We start from the raw sequence: 24,707 nt of genomic DNA, 5'->3' as shown, positions 1-24,707 counted from the left end.
TGGAGAATTGATAGGACACAGCAAGTGAACATTCACTGACTTTGTATCCAAGCCACAGAGAAATATAGACTAGAAAACCCTCAGCATTGTGTAAGCACAATGTAGCAATACAAATTTTCTAGCTAATGACTTCATTTTAAGATGACATCTGTCAGGAAGTAGAGAATACATGATGGTGACGAGATACTACGGAACAGTTACAAATGGAAGAGCCTGAACCAAAGTGGACTGCCACTCACGTAACTCGTTTTAAGCACAACTGGAAAAGGTCCTCTTAGCCAACTGTTCCATCTGTCTTTCACATTTTAATACCCTCTGAAAAAACTTGTAAGAGTAGGTCTTTAGGGGTTTCCTTTAAAAAATTCCAGAATGTTGTAGGCAAAATGGTATCACAAAAGTCCCTTGTGTGAGTTGCAAGGGAAAGCAGAAAGAACATAAAGTCCCCAGTAGAAGCAATCATTCATTAATTTTGCACATGACTACTATATTGATAGACAGAGCTTAATTGAGATGTCATAAAGGCCAGAGTGGGAAAATGGAGTGGCCATGCCTTGAATTAAGTATTTACTTAACACACATTCATTAGAATTGAATTCCTGCTATAAACTAAGAAAGGCAAAAATTATATATGTGAAAATAGGTTTACTGCCATTGTCTACTAAGAATAAAAGTATAAATCACAATAAAACCAAGGGGTTTTATTTCAAATAGAAGTAGGACATTACAATTGAGAATATAAATGAAAATAAGAATATGTAAATCTGTTCATCTTTCTTCATGACTTCATACTTCATACTGGATTATTAAGATTCAATTCAGTACGAATTTATCAATCTACCATGCATCTGACTGTACTAGGTATGACCATGTTGGTTTTCTAATTTGGCTACCCTAAAGCTAGTGCATGCTGTGGAAGAATAGAATTCTTACCAACTTATTTGAATCAGCCTTGCTCTCACTTCTAGTATCAACTTTAATTGTTGGGTGAGGGAGGATGGGGTAACCACCCTAAACTTAGACATATACACTTATCAAAGTGTTCATATTCATGGTTAGTGTTTTATATCAAGGGTCCATTTTTAGTGACTATTTCCCATAATGATATCTAACTAAATATCTTCTTCCTAATTTGTATAATTGATAATTATTTTCACTATTATGGACAGCAGCCTTCTTTGGTTACTCTGTCCTAAACCCATCTTACTTATGTGAGTTCTCTTTATCTAAAAGGAATGTTACAGGTGCCAATTTATATCTGAAAGTGAGAGGAGAGATTTATTCTTATCCTTTCTATCTGGCCATGTAAAAATGCTGGGCTTTAGGGAATGGCTACACATACAACAGAGCACTTTAATGCTTTCAGAGCCTTGATTCCTAATGCAACTGTCTGCCCATAGCAAACACTCTTCACCTGGCAGGTTTCTCTATTATGTTGGTTTCCAAGAAGTCCATGGTTAAGGCATGTTTTCAATGCTAAGTTTCAGTACATTCTTTAAGCATTAAAAATGAAGTGAGCACCTTTCCAGTGAGCATGCACTTTGTAAAAGAATCCACCTTAGTGACAATTTAGCTATTCGAGACATTGTCTGGAAAAGGGACCTACCTATTCTCTAATGTAATTCTGAGTGTTTATTAATTAATGTGTGCCCATGCTAAGTGCAGATGCAAACATTTATAGAGGAATGTGACATATAGGAATATGCCCAGGGTTCATGCCATAGTACCAGTGACACACAGTAGCAGGTGGTGAAGTGAGATCTGTCCAGCAGGGTGGTTTATCTGGGCACTTTTAAATAAAGCTAACCTTATGTATTTCTGCTCCAAGGTATTAACTATGTAACATTGCTTGAGCATTTATCGTCTGTATCTCAATACGTGCATGTGCAAAAAAGAGTATATGATAATACCCATTTGGAGGGATTAAGTAAGATACTGCATGCAAAGTATTTAGCAAAATGCTTATTGGAAAATAAGGATTCTCTAAAATCATCAACTGATTATAATATACATATATATATATTCTACATTAATAGGCTCCAGTGAACAAAAATTGCTCACCTTCTTTACATTATAAAGGATACCTCCTATACATACAGAGTATTAGGTGAGCTTAAGGTAATCTGTGAACTTGTTCTTCTTTTGCTCTAATATATTTGGTACCTATTATTGATGGGGGAAAAAAGTGTGGTGGCACAGCCATTTACAGAGCTATGTCCTAGAACTAAACATCAGGAGGTCACTTACCTCCTCCCACTTTATAGGATCTATGGGATTTAAGGAATTAAACTTCCCCTTTAATATACCTAGACAAATTTAATTTCTGTCTTATGTTTTCTATATAGACACACGTGGGTCAAAATACTAAAAATAGTATCAAATATAGGTGAAAGATTCCAACTATTCCAAAATGAATATCATTTTTTAGGTATCTGCCAAAAATATTTTTTTAATTTAACTGCTATATATACAAGATTATCCTATGACTTAATAAATTTTCACATCTTTAATAGTTTAAGAAATTCTCAGAATCTTTCATTCTGTTGTAATTTTCTTATTCCTCAGGTGTTGAATACCTTTCCTTAAATAGGAGCAATTGCTCATCAATTGATTTTATTTTTTTAAGTTTTTATTTAAATTCCAGGTAGTTAACTTATGTGTAATATTAGTTTCAGGTGTACCTTATAGAGCATCATCACTTCCATGCAACCCTGGTGCTTATCTCAGCAAGTTCATCCTTTAACTCCCATAACCCAGTTTACCCATTGCCTACCTCCTCTCCTCTGGGAACCATCAGTGTGTTCTCTGTAGTGAAGAGTCTGTTTCTTGGTTAGCCTCCCTCCCTCCTTTTTCCCCCCTCTTTGTTAATTTGTTTTGTTTTTTACATTCCACATATGAGTTAAATAATATGGTATCTGTCTTTCTTTGACTTATTTCACTTAGCATAATACTTTCTAGCTCCATCCATGTCATTACAAACGGCAAGATTTCATTCTTTTTTTTTTTTTTTCCCCAGCCAAGTAATATTCCATTGTATACATAAACCACCTCTCCTTTATCCATTCATGGACTGATGGACACTTAGGGCATTTCCATAATCTTGCTATTATTGATAAGGCTGATATGAATGTTGGGGTGCATGTATTCCTTTCAATCAGTATTTTTATATTCTTTGGGTAAATACCTAGTAGCACAATTGTTGGATTGTAGGGTAGTTCTATTTTTAACTTTTTGAGGAATCTCCATACTGTTTTCCAGAATGGCTGCACCAGTTTGCATTCCCACCAACAGTGCAAGAGGGTTCTCCTTTCTTCACATCTTCACCAATACCTGTTGTTTCTTGTATTATTGATTTTAGCAATTCTGATGGGTGTGAGGTGATATCTCATTGTAGTTTTGATTTGTATTTCCCTGATGATGAGTGATGTTGAGCATCTTTTTATGTGTCTTTTGACCATCTGTAAGTCTTCTTCGGAAAAATGTCTATTCACGTCTCCACCAAAAACAGTAAGATGCCTAGGAATAAATCTAACCAAAGATGTGAGGGTGCCTGGTGGCTCAGTTGGTAGAGTGTCTGACTCTTGATTTCAGCTCAGGTCATGATCTCAGGGTCATGAGAATGAGCTCTGCATTGGGCTCCAAAGTGGGTCTGGAGCTTGCTTAAGACTCTCCCTCTCTCTCTGCCTTTCCCCTGCATGTGCTATCTCTCTCTCCCCTAAGATAAAAATAAATACATAAGTACATGAGTAAAACTGACCTTAAAACAAAAGAAGTGAAAGACCTGTACTCTGAAAACTATAAAACAGTGGTGAAAACAATTGAAGACACACAAAAAAATGGAAAAACATTCCATGCTCGTAGATTGGAAGAAGAAATATTATTAAAATGTCCATACTACCCAAAGAAATTTACACAGTTAATGCGATTCCTATCAAAATACCAACAGCATTTTTCACAGAGTTAAAACAAACAGTCCTAAAATTTGTATGGAATCAGGGATGTCATAAACACTATACTGTTCAAAGAACAAACGAATTATGCAAAACTGATGATCAAACAGTTAGTAGGTTTATAATCATTGTTAAAAATAAGACAATGGGTCCAAAATGGAGTCACTTATACGAAGCCCCACATCACCAAGCAAGACTTAATTACAGTTTCAGCTCTCCCAGAAATGAAATCTAAAACCAGTAAATCAGGATTTGCCTGATGAGCACTAGTTAGATAATCTGCCTGACAGACCCACACAATCTCCTAAAGGAAAGTAACTTTGCAACAACCAGCCTATATCTCCCTTGTTTCTTTTCCATTCTGCCTATAAAAGTCTTTCATTTTGTACAGCTCCTTAGAGTCCTTTTCCACCTGCCAGATTGGATGCTGTCTGGTTTGAATGGACTTTTGCTCACACAAACTCTTCAAATTTGTAATATGCCTCAGTCATATTACAGTTCCCATTTTTAGAAGTGGAAAAACGGAGGATGAAAACTTGCCCAGGATTATGTCACCAGCAAAGAGAAGTAAAATTTGAGTCAAGGTTGTTGGCTCCAGTAGCTATACTCTAATCTAAACCACTGCACTATACTACCTGCTGCAAAGAGGTTCCTAAGAGTCCCCGAAAACTGCTACTTCTCTTTGCTTTTGCTTTAGCCGGCTCAGCCCTCCCTCCCTCCATCTCCCTCCCTATCTCTCCCTCTTGCTCTCCCTCTCTGTCTCCGTCTCAATCAAATTAACTGAATTAATATATTCTTATATAATGCTGGATCTAATACCTTACTTGTAGCCAAATGTCTCTTTAATGAGAAGTTCCCCAAGAGGGACTGGGGTATGCTGACAAAACTCTGTTCTCCTGGAGAAAAACAAGACTAAAATGCTGGACTGGAAGCCATGTCCCTCACTCCTGTCTGGTATTTGACTGACTTTATACATCTTACATATTGTGGAATTCATCACTGGAAGAAAATTAGCCCGCAGCTGATATTTTGGCTGGGCAAATGAAGCTAGATCTCTTTGTCTAGCTTACTGCAACCTTCAGACACCTCAGATGTCTCTAGTTATTACAATTCAGCTACAGGAAAAGGCTGCTTCAAGAAACACACATTTCAAGACATTCGCTATAGGCTTCTAGGCAGTAACAATAGAATCTAGGCAGTCTTGATCAGAAATACACGTTAAAAGAATAATACAGAGATGAGAGGGAGTGGGAAAAAAAAGGAAAAAGAGAAAGCAATTAAGGTTATGGAAATGGGGCATTTCTATGCAAGGTAAGTTATATTTAGAGAAACCTTGTCAAGTTAAAAAATTTTTTTTCAAAATCCTTCTTCACATAAGTCATGTATTATATTGTTAAACCTGAGAAGATCTGTAACAACCATAATTATGCTAACTTTTATTCAGTTTACCTTCCACTTTTCATTCAATTTTGTAACTTATAACTACGATCCTAAATTATCATTCAAAGTATAAGGTGTAATATTCATACTAAACCAAACTGATAATAGTGACACACTTTGCCAAGGAAAGCTCATCATTCAGACAACATTTAGAAGCAGGTCATAATGCAGTTTCTCCTCTGAATACACACACACACACACACACACACACACACACACACTTCCAAATTTGTATAAATCTTTACCTTTTATAAATAAATTTTTTTAAATTAAAAAACTGTGTTTTGGTAAAATGTCTTTTAGCTTATCTCTGGAATTTTTTGACAGGTCTTCAAAAACTGCTTGATAGGAAGGAGGCAGATTTATTTCTGGGAATTTTACTTCAAGTGCTTTTGAGAAGGAAGGAGGTGAAGTGAGCTTCTTTTCTCCTTGTTTTTACTGCAAACTGATCAACATATATTTTTAAAGTGCCTATTTTATGTTAACTATTATAGGCACTAGAGTAACAAAGGAAGACAAGAGATAAAAAATTCCCATGTTCTCATGAAACTTCCCCCGAACACTAGATCTCATTATAATTGTGTATTTATAAAAGAGGTTGATTCGGGACCACTTTTTGGATATAAGAGAGAGCCAATGGCAAAAGCTACCCTTCTAAATCCTCCACCTCCGATACTCGATGATTACTGCCATAATGTTGATTATATTCTCAAAGCCAGTTGTTTGGAAACATACACACCGGACTTGACAATGATTCTTACAGTGCTTTCTGGAACCGTGCCACATATATCTCATGTGTCCCACCATTAGTGAAATTGTAATAAACTCCAAAAGACATCAGCAAGAAGACCTGTCATTCTTTCCATTCCCTTCTTTCCCAGGGCCACTCCTAAAATTCCCTCCTTCTCACTGACTTTCTGACCAGTCTCAATTTCACAGCTGGTGGTTAGCTATAAAAAAAGAGTGTCCCCATTTGGGGAACTCTACACGAAAGCCTGCCTTGTTTTGATATATTGAAGCCGTCAAGGGAAGTAATGGCCCTGTCCTGAGTCATCTTTTATCTAGCTGCCGCAAAGTGATAGAGAATTAGATAGTAAAAATGCAAGGAAAGCCGGCACTATTCCAAGCACAAGCCCTTTTCTCTGATTTGAAGCTCTACAACTGATGCCCAACACTTCCGTGGTGTGGTCACTTCAAACACAGGCTCATTAGCTTATGGGTTATGCAGCTATATATCAAGTCATTGCCTATTTCAACAAGAACTCCCCTGGCTAAATACCCAGTATAACTGTGAGTAGGGAGATTAATGCTTCTAAATGCCATTAAGCTTCACAATTCATCTACTATTTGCATCAGCATGAAAGAACCATGAGTGGCAAACTGAAAACTAGCTCCCATTTAAAGGAGGAAACCCCAGAGGAGACATTTTCTAATAACACGTGGATGGTAATATTGGGCTGATATTAAAAACATCCTTCATTAACCGACTACCTTTGAAAAACTCTGCAGATTTGGACAGGGGGAAATTGGGATGCAGAGTTCCAATTAAGCTTATAATATTTAGAGTTCAGAAATGATAATTATACTCTGTGCCCCATCACATGTGTATATTTATGATGAATCAATAGAGCTTTCAGATGTTGCCTTGTCTAGCAGATTATTTATACTGCATTATCCTGATGGACTATAAAAGGAATCATAAAAATCTGCATGTGGAATAAGATAATGGGATGAGGTACCTTGATTTGTATATTGTTCTCCAGTGTATATTAAGTGCACTAATGGCCACCAGCAGTTAATTCACAAACCTAAGTCTAGTGAGAAGTTTCTGGCCACAGGAATACATTCTCTGGGCAAGGGCATCTACCTTACAGATCAGAAAGTGTTTAGGGCAGATTTCAAAGACTGTCTGTGCATCTTGCAATTGGTTAAGAAATAATTTGCAAGCTCTAAGTCCTATCACCAACCTGTTAATCTAGACAATCACTGACATGTCTCTGGCATCTGTAAGGAGCTTGCTAAAGAGTGTAGGAAAAAGAAAAATAGGGATATTAATCAGAATGGGAAAGGTGAAGAGTAACAAGAAGGTAAAAGAAAAGTTAATGCACATGTAGGAGGGGGATGCCATCAAAGCCAACAATAAATGTTTATCTCACTCCTTACTTATTTAGGGGTCACTCACTCCTCATTGATTTCAGTTTCACAAATATTTATTGTGCTCCAACTACATCCAGAGCTTTAGCGCTGTGGTGGGTAAAAAATAGAGTAATCTCTTATATTGTAGAGAACTTTGCAGGTTGTAAAGCTCTGCCTCAAGTTATGTAATCTTCACAGCAATACTGTGACTTTAGTATTATCTTCACCATATACATTTTTAAATGTTTATGTATTTGAGAGAGACAGAAAGAGTATGAGTGGGGGAGGGGCAGAGGGAGAGAGAGAATCTTAAGGAGGTTCCATGCTCACTGCAGAGCCTGATCTCATGACCTGAGCAGAAATCAAGAGTTGGACACTTAAGTGACTGAGCCATACAGACGCCCCTACTTTCGCCATACTTCTGAAGAGAGAGCTTAAAAGGATCACCCAAGGTCATACAGCCAGGTTTCATAGAGCAGTGACAAAAATTTATGTTTCTTGGCTCCAAGATTCACTCTTGGAGTGAATATAAAAATACAAATACATATATACATGTATGTATACACACATAAATACACACCCATATATGCATTTAATTACATACAAATATGTACATATATAAAATAATATGTATATATTCACACACATACACACACACACACACACACACACACACACATAGTCACAATTAATGGCCAAAGTGCTAAATGAACCTATAGGACAAAGATCCTTTTCAGCTGGAGAGGGGAAGAAAGAACAGATCCATTGTAGAATTTAGTAAGATCTTTGGAATTGAACAAATCGAGCAGACTTCAAGGAGGAATATGAAGTATTCAAAAAGCTCTGAATTCAACTCTGTAGATTTACTGTTAGCGATTCTTGGAAACCTGGTTCTAGTTTCTATAACACTGTAGTTAAGATTCAGGGTCAGTCTCCACTGGAAAATGGAGATAGTAATTGTGCCTGCTTCAGAGTTGCTGAGAGAATTAAAAAGGTTATTCTATATGTCATTTAGAAGGTTACAGAATCATGAGGACAGTAGTGACAATGACAGTGATACTACTAATGCTTTATCTGCTCTGAGTCTCCCAAATGGAGGTTGATCAGTATTGTCTAGGCATCCATATTCTTATCAAGCTATGTAATATGATAACTTTCATTTTCAAGTATTAAAAAAGTCCACTGTCTTAAGCAGGAAAGATAACTTATCAATCTACATAATTTTAAAATACTTCGGTAGAGGTGGCTTCAGCTGTGGCTGAATCCAGGGGCTAAAACCAAGGCCCCAAGGCGAGGTTTCTCTCATCATGTCTCTTCCTCCAAGACAACTACATTCCCAGACTGGCCCTCTCCTCAGAGACACAAGATGTTGGGGGGTTCTCCTCTCAGTACCAGGTCTATTTCCCAGAAGTTTAAAAACAGTCTCCTGTGACCTTGATTTTGACTGCATCACACAAACATCCTTGAACCATTCATGAGCGCCTGGAGAAAGGATGCTGTAATAGGCTCTTGCTCTTCAAGTAGTCCCCCCAAGTGGAAATTGAGTCCACCCTGGGGCATGGTGGCTGAGAGTGGGGAGGTATGGTTTCCCGAAGAGAAAAGCACAGCAATAGCCCTCAAAAAGTGAAAGTTGGCTGTAAAACAGAAACACGTCCAGTAGATTGGCATGTGTGTGGTTCTGAGTCCATTGTTCTTTTCTAAGATATACTAAAAATTTTTCTTATTCTTCACATCCTTTCTTGATCCGGTACAGTTTTCCACAATTATTCTCTGTAGTGACTTAGTGATTTTGACAGAAGTTCTACTCAGAAAAAAAATGTACTTTTTTTTTTTTCTAAAGTCAGTTGCACCTCTCAATTTAATCAGTTCCAGGTTTTTAACTTACATTTTTGATGTTTAACAAATCCTAGGTACTTTCATCCTCAAACTCCTTAGAAACAGATTCATATGTAAAGGTAGTATGGAACTGCATGTGGATTAAAGATCTGAGTTCAAACTGTGCTCTTAATCTCAAGCCTTAGTTTCTTCGTTTATAAAATTATCTATTATCTGTTCATCTTTGTTCAACAGTGTTTTTGAGAATTACAAATACACATAGACATAGACACACACAAACACATATAAACTACAAAATAAAAGATAAATCACTATTATCAGTATTCTAGGTGAAAAAAAGAAAAAAAAAACTGTTCTAGCCTTTGCTCTGGTGCTTATGATGTTATCAAGTATGACACTCTATGACTTTCTAGTTCCATATTCCAAAAGGCATTCTTGAGAATGCTTTGTGTATTTTTATCCTAATAAAGAAATCTCCCAAGGAAAAATAATTACAAAAATAACAGGAAATCAATCTCATGTCCCCCTCCTCAGCCTGCACCCTGAGGTAGGTACCTGGGAGCTATACTGAGCCAGGCACATACCTCCTCTGTAAGGTACAGCCTGGGGATAACTGGGGAGGACACAGGGAAGCAAATGGAGGCTTAGAGGTGAGGGGGTCAATTCTGATCCTTCTTTTCACAGAGATCTAAACTTAAAACTAGACAAGATAAAATTCCTAAAATATGCACCTTGAAAAAGTACTCATGGGAGCTGAAATACTCATGGGAGCAAATGGGAACATTTTGGCTAATAAAATAATGATTACAACCACTTTACCAAAAAAAGGTCAATTTATTCCTTTAAAAAATATAAGTATATGAATTTTTTTATACATTACAAGATAATTTGCATGTTCATATACAGTTAGCTAAACTACCTAAAGTTCAGTTGCTTCACCACCTGAGTTCTCTTCTGATTTTGTCTTGCAATACGATTTTATAGTAATTTTGTTTTACAGTATAGTTTAAGAGGAGAGTTCTAGAAGGCAAGTGCCACAGGCCTCTTAACAATAGCAAGATAACTGAAAGGAAGGAAGAGGAAGAACAGAGGATACTAAAAATAAAATAAAACAAAGCAAAGCATAGTAATATGATCCTGAATAGTAAGAGTTTCAAAGATGCAAATTTCATGCATTTGCCAAAAACAACAAAAACTAAAAAATGAAAAAAAACAAAAACAAAACTAAAACTAATACAAAGCCCAAATAAATACCTGCAAGGGAATAAGGGAAGCTAACTCCATGAAATTCACCATCCATTGTTGGCTCCTTATGTGAACTTATACAGGGTGTGTTTGACTCTCTCTGCAAGTAGGGCTGAGGCTGAACTTCTGGCTTCAAGTCTAGTGAACTCAATACAGTCCTTACCCTATTTCTGACATAATGGTACTTGATAATCATAAAACATTACAGTTGTTTTCTTTAGAGCTGTATGACTGTCTAAGGTTAAATTTGCATGGTCTGGAGGGCAATAGCTTCTCACGTTTTGTCCCACATAAATACTGCCATGTATGTGTAAATAATCAGGTTGAAAGGAATAGCAAAATTGCTTCAGATGATGGAAATAAAGCCTGAGGGATATGTATGAAGCATTATCCTTGTTGCCTTGGTGATCCCTGGTGATAGTCAGGGGTGTAATGAGTTGATGGCATATAAATCATTCTCAAGACATTTTTAGCACTGGTAGGTGAAATCACCTCCTTTTCCCTTACCTGTCATTATGTTCTCCACACTTGCTCAATCACTGCCCAACTACTTGTTTTTAAAATTAAGTCTGGCATCTTAAAGTTTCCCTTTCCAAAACTCCAGACAGGCAGTCTCAGAAGAAAGCCCAGCAGTGTAATCTCTGCCAAGAGATTGATAATCTCTGCTCACTTCCAATGAAATATGGGAGATGCTCTAAAACTTGGGGCCAAGGACAATCTTCCTGCCTTTCTCTTTCCCTTAGAGACGGCTCTAAGCTCTAAATTACTAGCCTCACATTATTTCATTGGAGGGGGTTGGGGAGGAGGAATGAATAAGAAGATGAGAAAGAGAACTGTCAAGGCTTTATCTGAAAAAGAAACAGAAATTTGAAGGGAATAAAGGTTTTCAAATACATGACAGTTAAAAATAACTATTGAACCATCAAGTGAAGAATTCAACTTTGGGATTCTGCTTGAACTCCCAATTGCAACTGTTAGAAGAGAAACTCTCAAATAGTATTTTTTTTTTTTAATAATGCTGTTCATCCAATGGAAAAATAGCAATAATATTTGAAAGGTACCATAAAAGGCAGAGATCCTCATTATTAATAAGCATATGAAAAGGTGTTCAGCTCATTAGTGATTAGTAAAATGCAAATTAAAAATCACCTTGAGATCGCATTACCAATCCACTAGATTGGCAAAAATTAAAATGTCTGACAATGCAAGTGATTGCAAAGATGTGCGGCAATTCGAACTGTCATTCACTGCTAGTAGAAACATAAACAGGAAAAGTTCAAGAAGTACGTCCTATACACATGAGCAATGAATCTCCTAACTATACAATTTGAAGCAGCTCCTGCCCTTATGCATGTTGGTGCATATTAGAAAATGTTCAGAGCTTCACTGTGTGTGCTATCCCTAAATTGGAAAAACCTAAATCTTAAATGTGTTGATAAACTGTAGTATATATTCAAAGAACAGAATAGTATACAGCAAGGGAAATGTAATACAGCCACACATACAAAGTGGATGGAACTCACAAACATAATGCTGAGTGACAGAAATACAAGGAGAGGTACATAGAGCATGGTTGTAAAAGTAGACAAAGCTATACTGTTTTCTCTAGGAATGAACCAGAGATAGTAAATTTAAGGTAGGAGGGAGTCCATGCTGGGTTCTGGAGCGTTGGCAGCATCCACGTCCTGACCCAGATGGTATTTACACAGGTGCCCTCTTTATAATTATTCTGCATACGTGCTTTAGCTGACAATGGAAAAAGTCATGCAGCTCCATTTATATTTCAGTCCCCTTCTCAATGACAGAGCACTGGGGAAACTTCTAGACCAGAAGACCTTGTCTAGTGTCATTCCCGATTTCACACTTTATTATTGGATTGTGGAGATTTGCCATTTCTTCTCTTCAGTGGCCATTTATTCTTTTCAGGAACATTCAATAATGATCTCTAATGAGTCAAAACTGATTTTTTTTTCCATTTTTCCCCACACAGTATTTGTCTACCATGAAGATGACTGGCTTTTTTTCTTTTCTTTCTTTCTTTTTTTTTTTTTTTTTTTTTTGAGAGAGAGAGCGAGAGCGAGCACAAGGAGGGGAGAGAGACAGAGGGAGGGAAACAGAGAATCCCAAGCAGGCTCCATGCTCAGAACAGAGTCCAATGTGGGGCTCGATCCCATGACCCTGGGATCATGACCCGAGCCAAAATCAAGAGTAGGACGCTCAAATGACTGAACCACCCAGGCACCCCTGACATATGTTTTTGAACCTCAGGCCACAAAATCTTAGGGAACCACAACAGACCAGGTTGTTAAATTTGTAAACAGCAAACACTGTAACAATCCCTCCTCCATGATAAGGAAGTTTAGGGGAAATCTTACTTAGCTTACTCTTGAATGAAAAGCATAAATGTGTACTCAAATTATTTACTTTCAAACTTATGCTTACTGCTAGAAACATCCTCTTTGCTATTGTCACTGCTATCTTACCACATTCATTCAATGACGTGAATTACTTACCAAGGGCAAATAGTATATTGTACCAGGAAAACAGGACATACATAACTTTGTTTTTGTATTCCTAAAATATACTGAAAACTATAAACTACAATCACAGTCCTATTTTACAGAGTAATTGTGAGGATTACATGAGATGATACATTTGAATTACTATGGAAACCATAAATTACTGTTTTTAAGGCACTTACTATTATCATCCTCCTCCTAAAAAAATTGTACTACTGTGTAATTTTTTAAAAGGGTAGAGAAGAAAACAAAGAAACTAAGTCAAATGGTCAAACAATAGTAAGAAATCATGTTTTGTGATTTCTAAGATCTAATTGATCTTAGATAAGAGTAAAAAAACTATGCAGCTAATACACAAACTCATTAGGAACCAGGCACAAAATAGAACATTTTTCTTCAGGACCTTCAGAACCACATGCACACATCAAGTCAGTTGTATGCATCCTTGCACTATCTACCCTTTTTGAATATAATACAATGCATCTCTAGTCATTAGTATCTTCCCTCTGAGTCTCTTGGATTTCCCTCTTTAATATACACATCACTTGATTGGGTGCATTTTACTAATTTAGTAATTCAAAATCCCCAAAGTTATTTAGTAAGTTCTGTTTCTCTACAGAATGGATACAGATAAAAGCTGGTTCTGGTAAAATGGAATAAAATAGAATTGGTCCAGAAAGACATAACTCAGTAAATCCTTAAGTCACCTACCCTTACAACATTAGGAACAACAAAAAGTAGCAATGCCTCACATGAATGGACTGCTAAATTCCAGGTATTCTGATAAGTTATGGCCCTTAATCTTTATGATAACCCCCTTACCACCACTGCAGATTCTAGAAATCTGAGCCTCAGAGTTTAAATGACTTGTTCAAGTTCACATATATAGTTAAGTGTAGTCTACCTGGATTCAGAGGGTCTAGTAGTATGTAATTCCAAACACTCATAAAAATGTGCTTTATTTGTATCGAAATCTATTTAAATGTGAAAAGTAATTGAATGTTGCCTTATGCTGAGCTTATTCTCTTTGTTATTAGCTGATGCATTAGACAACAAAAACACTAAGGTACTATGTTGACAGAAGAGGACAAAGTGAGTGACTTAAAAACAGTGAACCAGGACAAAAAAAAAAAAAAAAAAAAAAGAAAAGAAAAAAAAACATTGTTTAAGAGAATTCATTCCTTACTTTCATGGCTTAAAACTATAAAAGTTTTATAGTTTCAAACTACATTAAATCTATGATTACATTGACTCATGGGTTAAATTTATTTGAGTGTGATTTCTTCTAACACTTAAATCAGTCCAGTTTTATAATTCACTTACCAAATTCTAGAGACTTCTACATTTGGTTCTAAAGAACTATTCCACAGCTCTATCCAACAGCTTTACGAAGATGGCTATAATATTATGCTTCAGTGGCCTTAAGGAGAAAGCATTGTTGGGAAGAAATATTGCTAATATTGATGGCACATTAGGAATCTCATACCATGTAGTTTTTTGTCACCAATGCCAAAGAATTCATTTTTATTTTATACACAGCCATATTCACAAATGCAAGTTTCCACATTCACACACTCCTTCTTATAAATGGTTACTCATAATAATGATGGATTTAAAAAAAAGTCCAATATTTCACAGAGGATGGATGACTGGGAAGCATGACATATATATATATATATATACATATAAATGTATATGTATATATATATATATATGTATATGCATGTAAATATGTAATTTGGTGAAGTGATTAACAACATGGTAGAGATTGAAATATCTGCTGAATGAACAAATGGATAAATGATTGATCAGATACAAGAAATTCAAAAGAATATAAGGTAGAGTCCATTGTAGAGATGCATGCTGGGTATAAGAATAAACTTTCTGGCTTTGTAAGTTGTTAAATAATGAGACAAGTTACTTAGAAAACAAAGGTAGATGGGCGCTTGGGTGGCTCAGTAGGTTAAGTGTCTGACTTTAGCTTAGGTCATGATCTTGAGGTTCTTGGGTTTGAGCCCTGTGTCGGGCTCTGTGCTGACATCTCTGAGCCTGGAGCCTGCTTTGGATTCTGTGTCTCCCTCTCTCTCTGTTTCTCCCCCACCCATGTTCTGTCTCTCTCTGTCTCTCAAAAATGAATAAATGTTAAAAAAATAAAATAAAAAAAGAGAAAAGAAAACAGAGGTAGAAAGGAAACTGAAGAGAGGAGGGAAACTTGGAAAAAGTTGGTGGCCAGGCTAGACAGTCCTCTCTCCTGTTTCACCCGGAGTAAGAGATCTCTTGAAGCTAAAGATCTCTTGGTGCTAAAACTGGAAAAAGCTCTGGCAAATTGGAATGAGATGGTCATCCTGTGAGGGAAAGATCTGGGATTAGGGATCTGGAAACACAGAATCTAGAAATCCTGACACTAGACTGATCTGGTACCAATCACTTAACTGAATTATTTAATTTCTCTATCCCTTTAAAGGGGGCGGGGAGGGGGGGAAGTGGGTCAGATAATCCTAAAAGCCTTTCCAAATTTAGAAAACTCTCTGATCTTAGATGTACAGAGTTGCTGGGCCAGGCCAACAAATTAAATAGAAACACATAGTAGATGATCCCACCAGAGGTTAATTCTGGCTTTGGCAAAGAGGAAGAAAGCAAAAAGGAAAACAAAGCACATGAAATTCTAAGAAAATTAAGATCTAAGTTCTTTTTTAAAATTTTATTTATGTATTTATTTTTAAAGGTTTTTTTTTTTTTTTTTTTTTTTTTTGAGAGACAGAGAGACAGCATGTGCAGGGGAGGGGCAGAGGAGAGGGACAGAATGAATCCCACACAGGCTCTCAGGGTGGAGCCCGATGCAGGCCTTGAACACACGAACCCTGAGATTATGACCTGAGCTGAAACCAAGAGTCAGACACTTAACCAACTGAACCACTTAGGTGTCCTTAAGATCTTAGGTTCTTATTTTAAAGTATTCTCACACTATTTAGTGAGTGAACTGGTTCTTGACTTTGGTTGTGAAAATACAATTATGATGCATCTGTTAAGTAAATGCTACTTATTCTTATATCCTTGAAACCTGTTTGCATAGTTCCACTTCAGAAGAAATAACTTTGAGGATGGTTTAATTCAGTCAACTTAAATGCTGAGGACAAAGATACAAGTTCTCTTCCCTACCCCTTTATTGACTAGACCCATGGAATAGAGAAGTAGCATCATGCATTTATTATTTAAAAATCTATATTTAAATAAAATGTAAATACTTATATGTATTATTAATACAGTATACATTATTAATAATATTATTATATTTATTCTCTTACAATAAATATTATTTATTGTATTTATTTTATTATCTTATTACTAACAGGATAAGACATTATTTGGAATTTTCCCCCATATAGACATAGGGGTATGTGTGAGCTCTTCCATTACAAGACGATAGCAGAAAGTTGTTTCCACTGCATCCCACACAGTTTCTCTTCAATTTTGCTTTTCCTAAAGCATAATGCTTAATAGGTTTCTGGCAGAAGACACTAAACACTTTGAAGAGGCATTTAATGTGAAGCATTTGTTTACCTGTGAATTCATTATTAATGAAAAGCCAAGCAATGCACAGTTCAAATCAGGCAGACATTAAGTGGATCAGTCACCTGCATTATTAAAATGTACCCAGGGGAATAGGGATTATTCTCCACATTCAATTATTACTAATGTAAGAACACCCCCCACCCCCGCCATACCTATACTGCTCCCAAGAAGAAAGTTGCTCTTCCCACTGACCTTTCTAAACATGCACAAGAGTCGTGGTCTGCCTGTGTTCCAGTCCCCAAGTGAGAGCTGGAGGGGCGCACAGGCAGCAACCGCTGAGCAAGCCCCAAATCCCCCTCCCCTTTAGCATGTCTTCAAAGCACAGCCCCATGGGTAATAACGCAGCTCAAACCCTTGACTGCAGGTCTCTTGCCTACAGGAGGTCTAGAAGCTCTGACACAGTACGTCCCTGGAGTCTATGTCTATGCTGCCAGGAGGCAGAATTCTGTCAGGGAACACACTTTGACTGTCATCAGCTCAGACCTCAGAAATCAGGTAAAGACAGGCCCAAGCTGCCTTGAAATCTCGACAAGGCAGAGTCAGAAGGCAGAGTAGTGAAAAATGAGACAGGGCAATGAAAAAACTTAAGACTAGCAATTCTCCTGTTCCCTCTTCTCTGATTCCATAACTCACCAGTTCCTACAGCAGATCTTTCCATGTGGGTGCTATTTATAACTGGCTGCCCACTTGCGCTTCAGTTTAATGTCACTGTTTACTGCCAGTTGGCCCTGGATGTCTATTTAGATTTGTAAAAGCCTAGAAAGCCCAAATTATTTCTATGAAGTTTTCTCCACAGGAGACACATAATCTTATGTTCAAAAATGTATGTTTCTCATACTGCTAAAAATAAATGGTAAGCCCTTTCAAAATATTTTTTTGCTATTATCTTTGATCATAGTGTATTCTCTGTAACATACATGTTCTAAGAAGGTTTTTATCTTACCAGTGGATTGACAACTTGCCCCCCCAAAAAAACAAACAAACAAAAAACAAACAAACCAAACTATGGAATCTGCATATGTTGCCATATATGTCGCAACTGTGGACAAACTGATGGAGTCATTAATGCTTCCAATAACAGAAAGCTGAGAACTGGTCCAGCACTCAAGGGATCCCAGCACTGAATGCTTTCCCAGGCTTGATGCAGAGCCCCTGGTATGAATCTGCTCCAATATCTATACCTCACTACCCTCCACTACTTCAGCATCCATGGCCTGTTTTGTACCTATGGTCACAAAGACAGGTAATGATGGGTACAGGACCTCTACTGGGAAAGAGACGCTCAGCGAGTTGGGCATATTCCTTTGGGATCAGTTCAAACCCCCTGAAGAATGAAAGGTTGTAATGGAATTCCAGTGTGCAGTTGAAAGTCATTTTCAAGAATAAGACCGAGTGAGGAGTTCGGAGGCTCTCAACTGATTTTCTTAAGCAGGTCTGGAAAAGAAGACTGCAAAGTGAAAAAGAGAACAGGGACCCTGGTCTTGCTGCATGAGCAAGCAATCATTAACAAGGTGACCACTGAAACATGAATGCACTTTTCTTGGGAAATTATCTGTAATATATAAGGAGATTCCTTCAACATATAAGCTGCTCTCTGGCACTTCCCCTCAGCACTCCTTCTCTTTATCACATTCTTCTTCCTGACCATTTTGAATTTTCAACTGAGATTCCACACAGTGGAGTTGGGGGTGCTGAGTCACGTTCCATGCAGAGCTCTGGTTTATGTTCTTCAGCAATTCTAGTGTCCTTTGAATAAAGTCTATTCTTATTTAAGATAAACTTTTCTTTCTGTACTTTGCAACTAATCATGACCCAAAAGGAAAGTCAGAAGTCAAGAGAATTACAAAGAATTTAAGTTACAAAATTATACTTATATGGATTTCCTTACCCTATATAGATCAAACTATAACCTCTAACCATTCTAAAACTGCTCAGCATAACATAGTCCATTGGAAATGTTTAAATACTTTCATTCCCTAATACAATTTAATAAAACAATGGCACCAAACCACATCAGCACCCACTTTAATGAACAACACAGTAAAAAATGAAACAGAGAGGAAAGGCATTCAAGCAAATAATAAGGACTGTCAAAACATACAAACACATCAGCTCCTGTCTACAGAATCTATAAGAAACATCAAATTTACATTGCATACTAAATCACACTGCAGGAACCTATCTCAGTGAATTTAGTACTGTGAGAACAAAGGACCGCTGGGGCTCAAATTTCTAACCCCCTTCTCAACATCACAATAGGAGATCAAAACAGTTTTCAGAAATGTGAAAATCATGCTAATGGCCATGCTTTAACTTCTGGTACTCCTTAAAAATTGCTATTGCAGTATTATTACTAATGAACCCAGGAACCATTTTACTAAAAGGAATCAGTACATTTAAAGTATTTTCCCCCTGAAATATCAAGAGATGGTCTATTTAGAGCTTATTTAACATTAAAGTTTTATGCAGAGCCAACAAGGCACAGAATCGTTTCAAATCAAGTTGGTATTTTAAACTATACATCTCTTTTGCTTTCAGTATCTAAGTATTTCTATACTAATGGGAGAAATACCTGCTTTCACGTAAGCAGACCCATGGGAATTTTGATTTAAACATCATTTAATATTTGTTTTTAAGTCATCAAGCAAGCCACAACAGACAATCCAGCAGACAGAATGTGTATAATTACGGCTGCCTCAAAATACTGCCAGACCATTAGAGGTTTGCTAGTTCTGCAGAGTCTGCGGTTTGAATTACTTAAATAAAATATGCTTAATAAATAACATTAAATTTGTAATGGCCAATGTATACTGCTTAAATTGGTAGAAAGCTATTAGAACATTCTCAACTGATACAGAGATAAATGTGTGTAAAGCCACACACGTACAAACACGCACATTTATCTCTTTACTTATCTATAGATATCTATACCTATTTTTAAATATAAAAGTGAGGAAATTAGGTACTGCAGAGATTAACCAGGTCACTGGTATTGGATCCTAGTATTTTGACTTCTAATCCAGGGCACTCTCTCTATTTTATTTTTCTTCTCCTTTGTATTCAGTTACAACTGTAAGATTACAGACATTAAAACTGTGTTCTATAACCTACGCTCTAGAAATTGCACTGAATCCCTGTGTTGTTGGGAAATACAAGCAACAATGATACAAGCAACACATGTTGCCCCTTGTCTTTTCAGAGCCAGCATTTCCTTCGTGCACTGGGCAGTTATAACATAAATAGTTACGTCAATCTGGCTGAACTCCCTGTGCCACCAACTCCGTCTCACCCCACTCGTATCTTCTGATGATATTTGCTCCTATTGCCTTCCTTTAAGCAAAGTGCCAGGATTCCAGTAGCCACTAAATACACTTCCATTTCCTCCCACCATGTGTCGATCAGAAACCTACATGTACTTGATGACCCGGAGGAAGCTCCCCATTGCCAGTGAAGCTCAGTGCAAATATCTTAGAATATATTTGATGCTCCCCTTAAATAGCTTCTATAAGAGGTATAAATCAGGTACCAATCAGTACAATGCCATCTTGTGTTTCTTTCTTGTTAAATCTCTAAGTTGTGTTTCTCCAAATAATTACAAAATATATAACAATAATGACAGCTAACACTTGAGCACTGCTTATATATATGTGCTTGGTCCTTGATAAGCCCTTTACCTTAATGAAACTTTACAAGGTTGGTAATGTGTACTGTGCTCATCTTATAGGTGAAGAAACAGAGTGAATAATTCAGATAATTTGTATGAATCCACAGACCTGGCAAGTTATGGTGTTAGGATTTGAACCCAGGTGACTCTTACTCCAGAGCCTGAACTCAAATGCCTCCAATTCCTTTTATACAGCTCAGCACTTCACACACAGTACAGATTGATGAATAAGTACTGTCTGTGCAGGTGACAATAAAAGTCCAGTAAATCCTGTTATGATATAGCTTGTTATTACACAGACTTATAAATGATTCAAAGCGTGTTCCTCAAAATATAACAACTCTATCATAAAAGCCTGACTTAGCACAGTCAGCACATATGGTAAATGTTAGTACTGTATCTCAACATCAGGGATATATATATATGTATATATACATATACACATATATATACACATACATATATATACACATACATATATATATGTATATATACATATACACACACACATATACATATATATATGAAGCTATAGTATTTAAAATGCAAAGACAATCGCACAGTAAGTGTAATTTCTTTCAACTCTTATTAAATTTGAATTTTAAATATTTATTAAAAAAATGTAAAATTGGGCATTTAAAAAATACTTTTCTAGAACTGAAGCTCCATACATTGAGATCATATTTTGCATTTCACTCTGGAGTTCTAGCATGCTTTGTATATATGCATATACTTCAATGGAAGTATGGGTGTGTGTGCATAAGCTTATATACACAAAGACTTACAGTAAACACATAACACACATAATTACAACTACTAACTGTTCAAGTTAGGAGAAAAATATGACATATATTAAAGCTCCAGAATATAGAATATTTTTGGAAAAAATAATAATAGTAAATAATAGTAAATCAGTTCCTTTTGACTTATACATCATTTCCTTCTTATTGCTAAGGACTATTACACTGTATGGATGTACCACAGTATGTTTATCCATTCACTTGTTGAAAGACATCTGGGTTGCTTCCAGTTTGAAGTTATTATGCTTAAAATACCTATAAACATCCATATATAGTTTTTTAGTCTGTGAGCACAGGTTTTCATTCCCCAGTAAAACATCTAAGTGTGGGATTGATGGCTCATACAATAAGCATATATTTTATTTATTTTTTTATTTTGAAATACAGATTCACAGCAGATTAAAAAAATAGAACAGAGATGTCTTAGGTACCCATCATCCAAAATGTTCTCCTGCCCTGTGCAAAAAGCTTAAGAGAATTATCATTATCAAAGCAAAACATTATCAAAACCAAGAGATTGACATTTGCAAAGTATGATTAAACTATAGGACTTACATTGCATTTGTGTGTGTGTGTGTGTGTGTGTTTTGGGTATGTGTGTGTACATGTAGTTCTGTGACATTTTATCACATGTATAGATTTATACACCCACCACCACGATCAACATACAGAACCATCCATTCTAGTAATGCGACCCTCTCACCTCTATGTTAAACGTGAGCAACGTGAGGCACAGAGAAGTTCAATAGGGCCCAAGCCCAAGTTGACACAGCTGGCCGGTGATGGAGCCAGGGTCTGAGCCTCAGCAGTACTGGGGCCCATCCTCCTCCCACCATGCTCTGCTGCTCTCCCAGTCTGACCACTTCACAGAAGGCAGCACTTACAACAGCATCTAAAAACTGTTAACTGGCAGAATTGTTTTATTAATGGATAAAATGATATTTATTTATTTGATAAACATTTGACTCTATTAAGTTTGTTTTAAAAATATTTGTCAGTAGATACTTCTAAATTTTGGAAAGGTGATTAAAACTCTATTTTAAGTAATGCTAGGTTGAACCTTACGAAATTATAACTTTAAATTAAAACACAGTTGAATACCACCATTTCATAGGGGTCCATCCCAATTATAATAACAATCAGTACTTAGGTCTTACTACCTATGTGTTTTATAAAGTTAATATTGGTAAGCTGGCACCGTTATACAAGGCAACCCCTGGATTCACATGCATGAGAAGCCCGTGTCCTTTCTGTTATGTTTTCACATGAATTTGGGCATGCTAACATTTATTGTTCTGTGCATCTATAAATGTATTCCCTTTTATGGTGTATGGTATAGGCTGACAAGTATGTCCAGGCTACACTGTGTGCTCGTTTCCCTCTACCCTGCACTGGGAGCTCATAGCTGTGATCTCCCAGGACTCTGGCCTTGTCTCTCTGGCCTTCGCCAGCCTCTTGAATGTCGTGCTTCCCCATCCTTGGCTTCACAATAAGCCTTTCCAGCTACAACACAATTTTGACCGTCTCCAAATGGAACAAAGACTATGTTACAACAGGAGTTTTCCACTTGGAGAAAATGTAAATATAATCCTGACAGATGTTTAAAGTGCATAGAATATAGCTAGGCTCAGGGTAGAAAAGGAAATTTCCACTGCAGCCCCTCTATCTGGCTGTTTAAGTTGTTCAGTGAAGTCCAACTTCCTCCTTGGCAAGAACTCCTTCTTGCCCCTTATGAACTTTGCATTGTCTTTAAATTTTTTGTATGTTTATTTATTTTTCGGAGAGAGAGAGAGACAGAGTGCGAGTGTGGGAGAGGCAGAGAGAGACGGAGACACAGAATCCGAAGCCAGGCTCCAGGCTCTGAGCTGTCAGCACAGGGCCCAATGCGGGGCTGGAACTCATAAACCGCAAGATCATGACCTGAGCTGAAGTAGGACGCTTAACTGACTGAGCCACCCAGGCACCCCTGCATTGTCTTTTAATTCTAGTATGCTTCCCTCTGCAAGCACTGCTTAGCTTCTACTGACGCCAACATCATACAGCAATTATATCCTCTAACTACCCATCCTGATACATGGACCCCTAAGCAATCCGTGCTCTTCTGCAGGGAGATGTTCGTACTCTCTCAACTACTAAGGGTTTCACCTGAGCTCCAGGGTCCTGAATTGACTTAATGGTTCCATGAAGTCTCTGAAAGTTTACATAGTTGCATGTGCTTCTTTCTTTCTTGAGTTGGTGTATCGCTTACAAAATGCTGAAAGAATTCCTTCACCTCAAAAATATTATAATAAAAATTATAGGCCCAGGGATCAATGAAAGAAGATTCATCTCAACTTGGGAGAGATTTTCCCCCTGCTATTGAAGTTACTCATTCTGAACATTTCTGTCTGAAGAAGACTCACACATAATTTGTCAAAATGTGTTTCAAAAGTTGGGGTACAAAATAATGAGGTTAGGTATAAATAAATTACTTCTTATTTCCATAAAAACGCAAGGAAAAGAAGATGATGAATAATGGATACTTAGGGATTTTGAATCTCAAAAAGACCATACATTCAATGAACTTAAAAAAGTATGAGGGATTCTCAGCCCAGTAATTTATTTCAATAATTTCAACCCCATAGGAAGTGTTTACAACAATGACTAGGAAGTGAACAATATTATGGAAATGTATAAAGTGAAGCACTCTTTCTCCTATAAATATCTCTATTTCTTGTGATTGTTTTTTGAAGAACTCTCCAAACGTGAATTCTTTGGGAAAAACAAAAAAAAATCCAATAAGAAAACTTATAAATGATATGGAATCTATACTATTGTCAAGCTGCTTTGATTTCACTCGGGTCACAGGAAACAGAGAACCACACAACAATCCGAAATGGATGCTAACTGGCATGAAATACAACGATGAAAACTGTGACTCTGCCTTTTTAAATTTTTCTTATTAGGAATAAGTTGCATAAGACCATTGATCTGTTCCCCTACATGAGTTCCCAAAGCTTTGCTGATGTAAGTCCGTTGCTCTCTGACATTTTGGCACGGAAGCTTGCTGAGTGGCATTCTAGGCTTTGGCCACATCATAGGCAGCAGATCCCATTTAGAGGCACTAAATGGAACCTACTAAAAGAAACATCAGGAAACAGAAAGTGCTAATGCAATTTTTGGAGGGGACTATCTTTTTAAGTTTCTTTTTCTTTTCTTTTCTTTTCTCTTCTCTTCTTTTCTTTTTCTTTTTTTTTTTTTAAGCAATCTCTACACCCAACACGGGGCTCAAACCCATGACTCCAAGATCAAGAGTCACACAGTCCTCTAGACTGAGCCAGCCAGGTGCCCCTGGAGGAGACTATTTTAAAGATTCAGTTGAATATAGGTATAGAGAAAAATCCAACTCAGTAATTTTTACAACAACCTAGAAAGGCTGTCCATGCCCTATTTAATGACAAGTGGCCCTTTTAATTAGATCCACATGCAGAGAAGTATAGTTACCATATCTGAGGCATATTCATCAGACACTAAACTCAGTGTTTCCAAAGATTCTAAAACTTTATGT

General features: G+C 36.9%; 1 protein-coding gene across 4 annotated transcripts in view; it reads right to left on the bottom strand.

Moving 5' to 3' along the window:
* The window catches only part of DCC (DCC netrin 1 receptor), a 1,140,843-nt gene that overhangs the window by 892,657 nt on the left and 223,479 nt on the right, over nucleotides 1–24,707 (bottom strand). The gene's annotated exons all lie outside the window — the stretch shown is intronic.

This window comes from Leopardus geoffroyi, chromosome D3, assembly GCF_018350155.1.
Source record: "Leopardus geoffroyi isolate Oge1 chromosome D3, O.geoffroyi_Oge1_pat1.0, whole genome shotgun sequence".
Taxonomy (NCBI): Eukaryota; Metazoa; Chordata; class Mammalia; order Carnivora; family Felidae; genus Leopardus; species Leopardus geoffroyi.
Note: the sequence above shows the minus strand (reverse complement) of the source record. Positions and strands in the feature narration are given on the sequence as shown.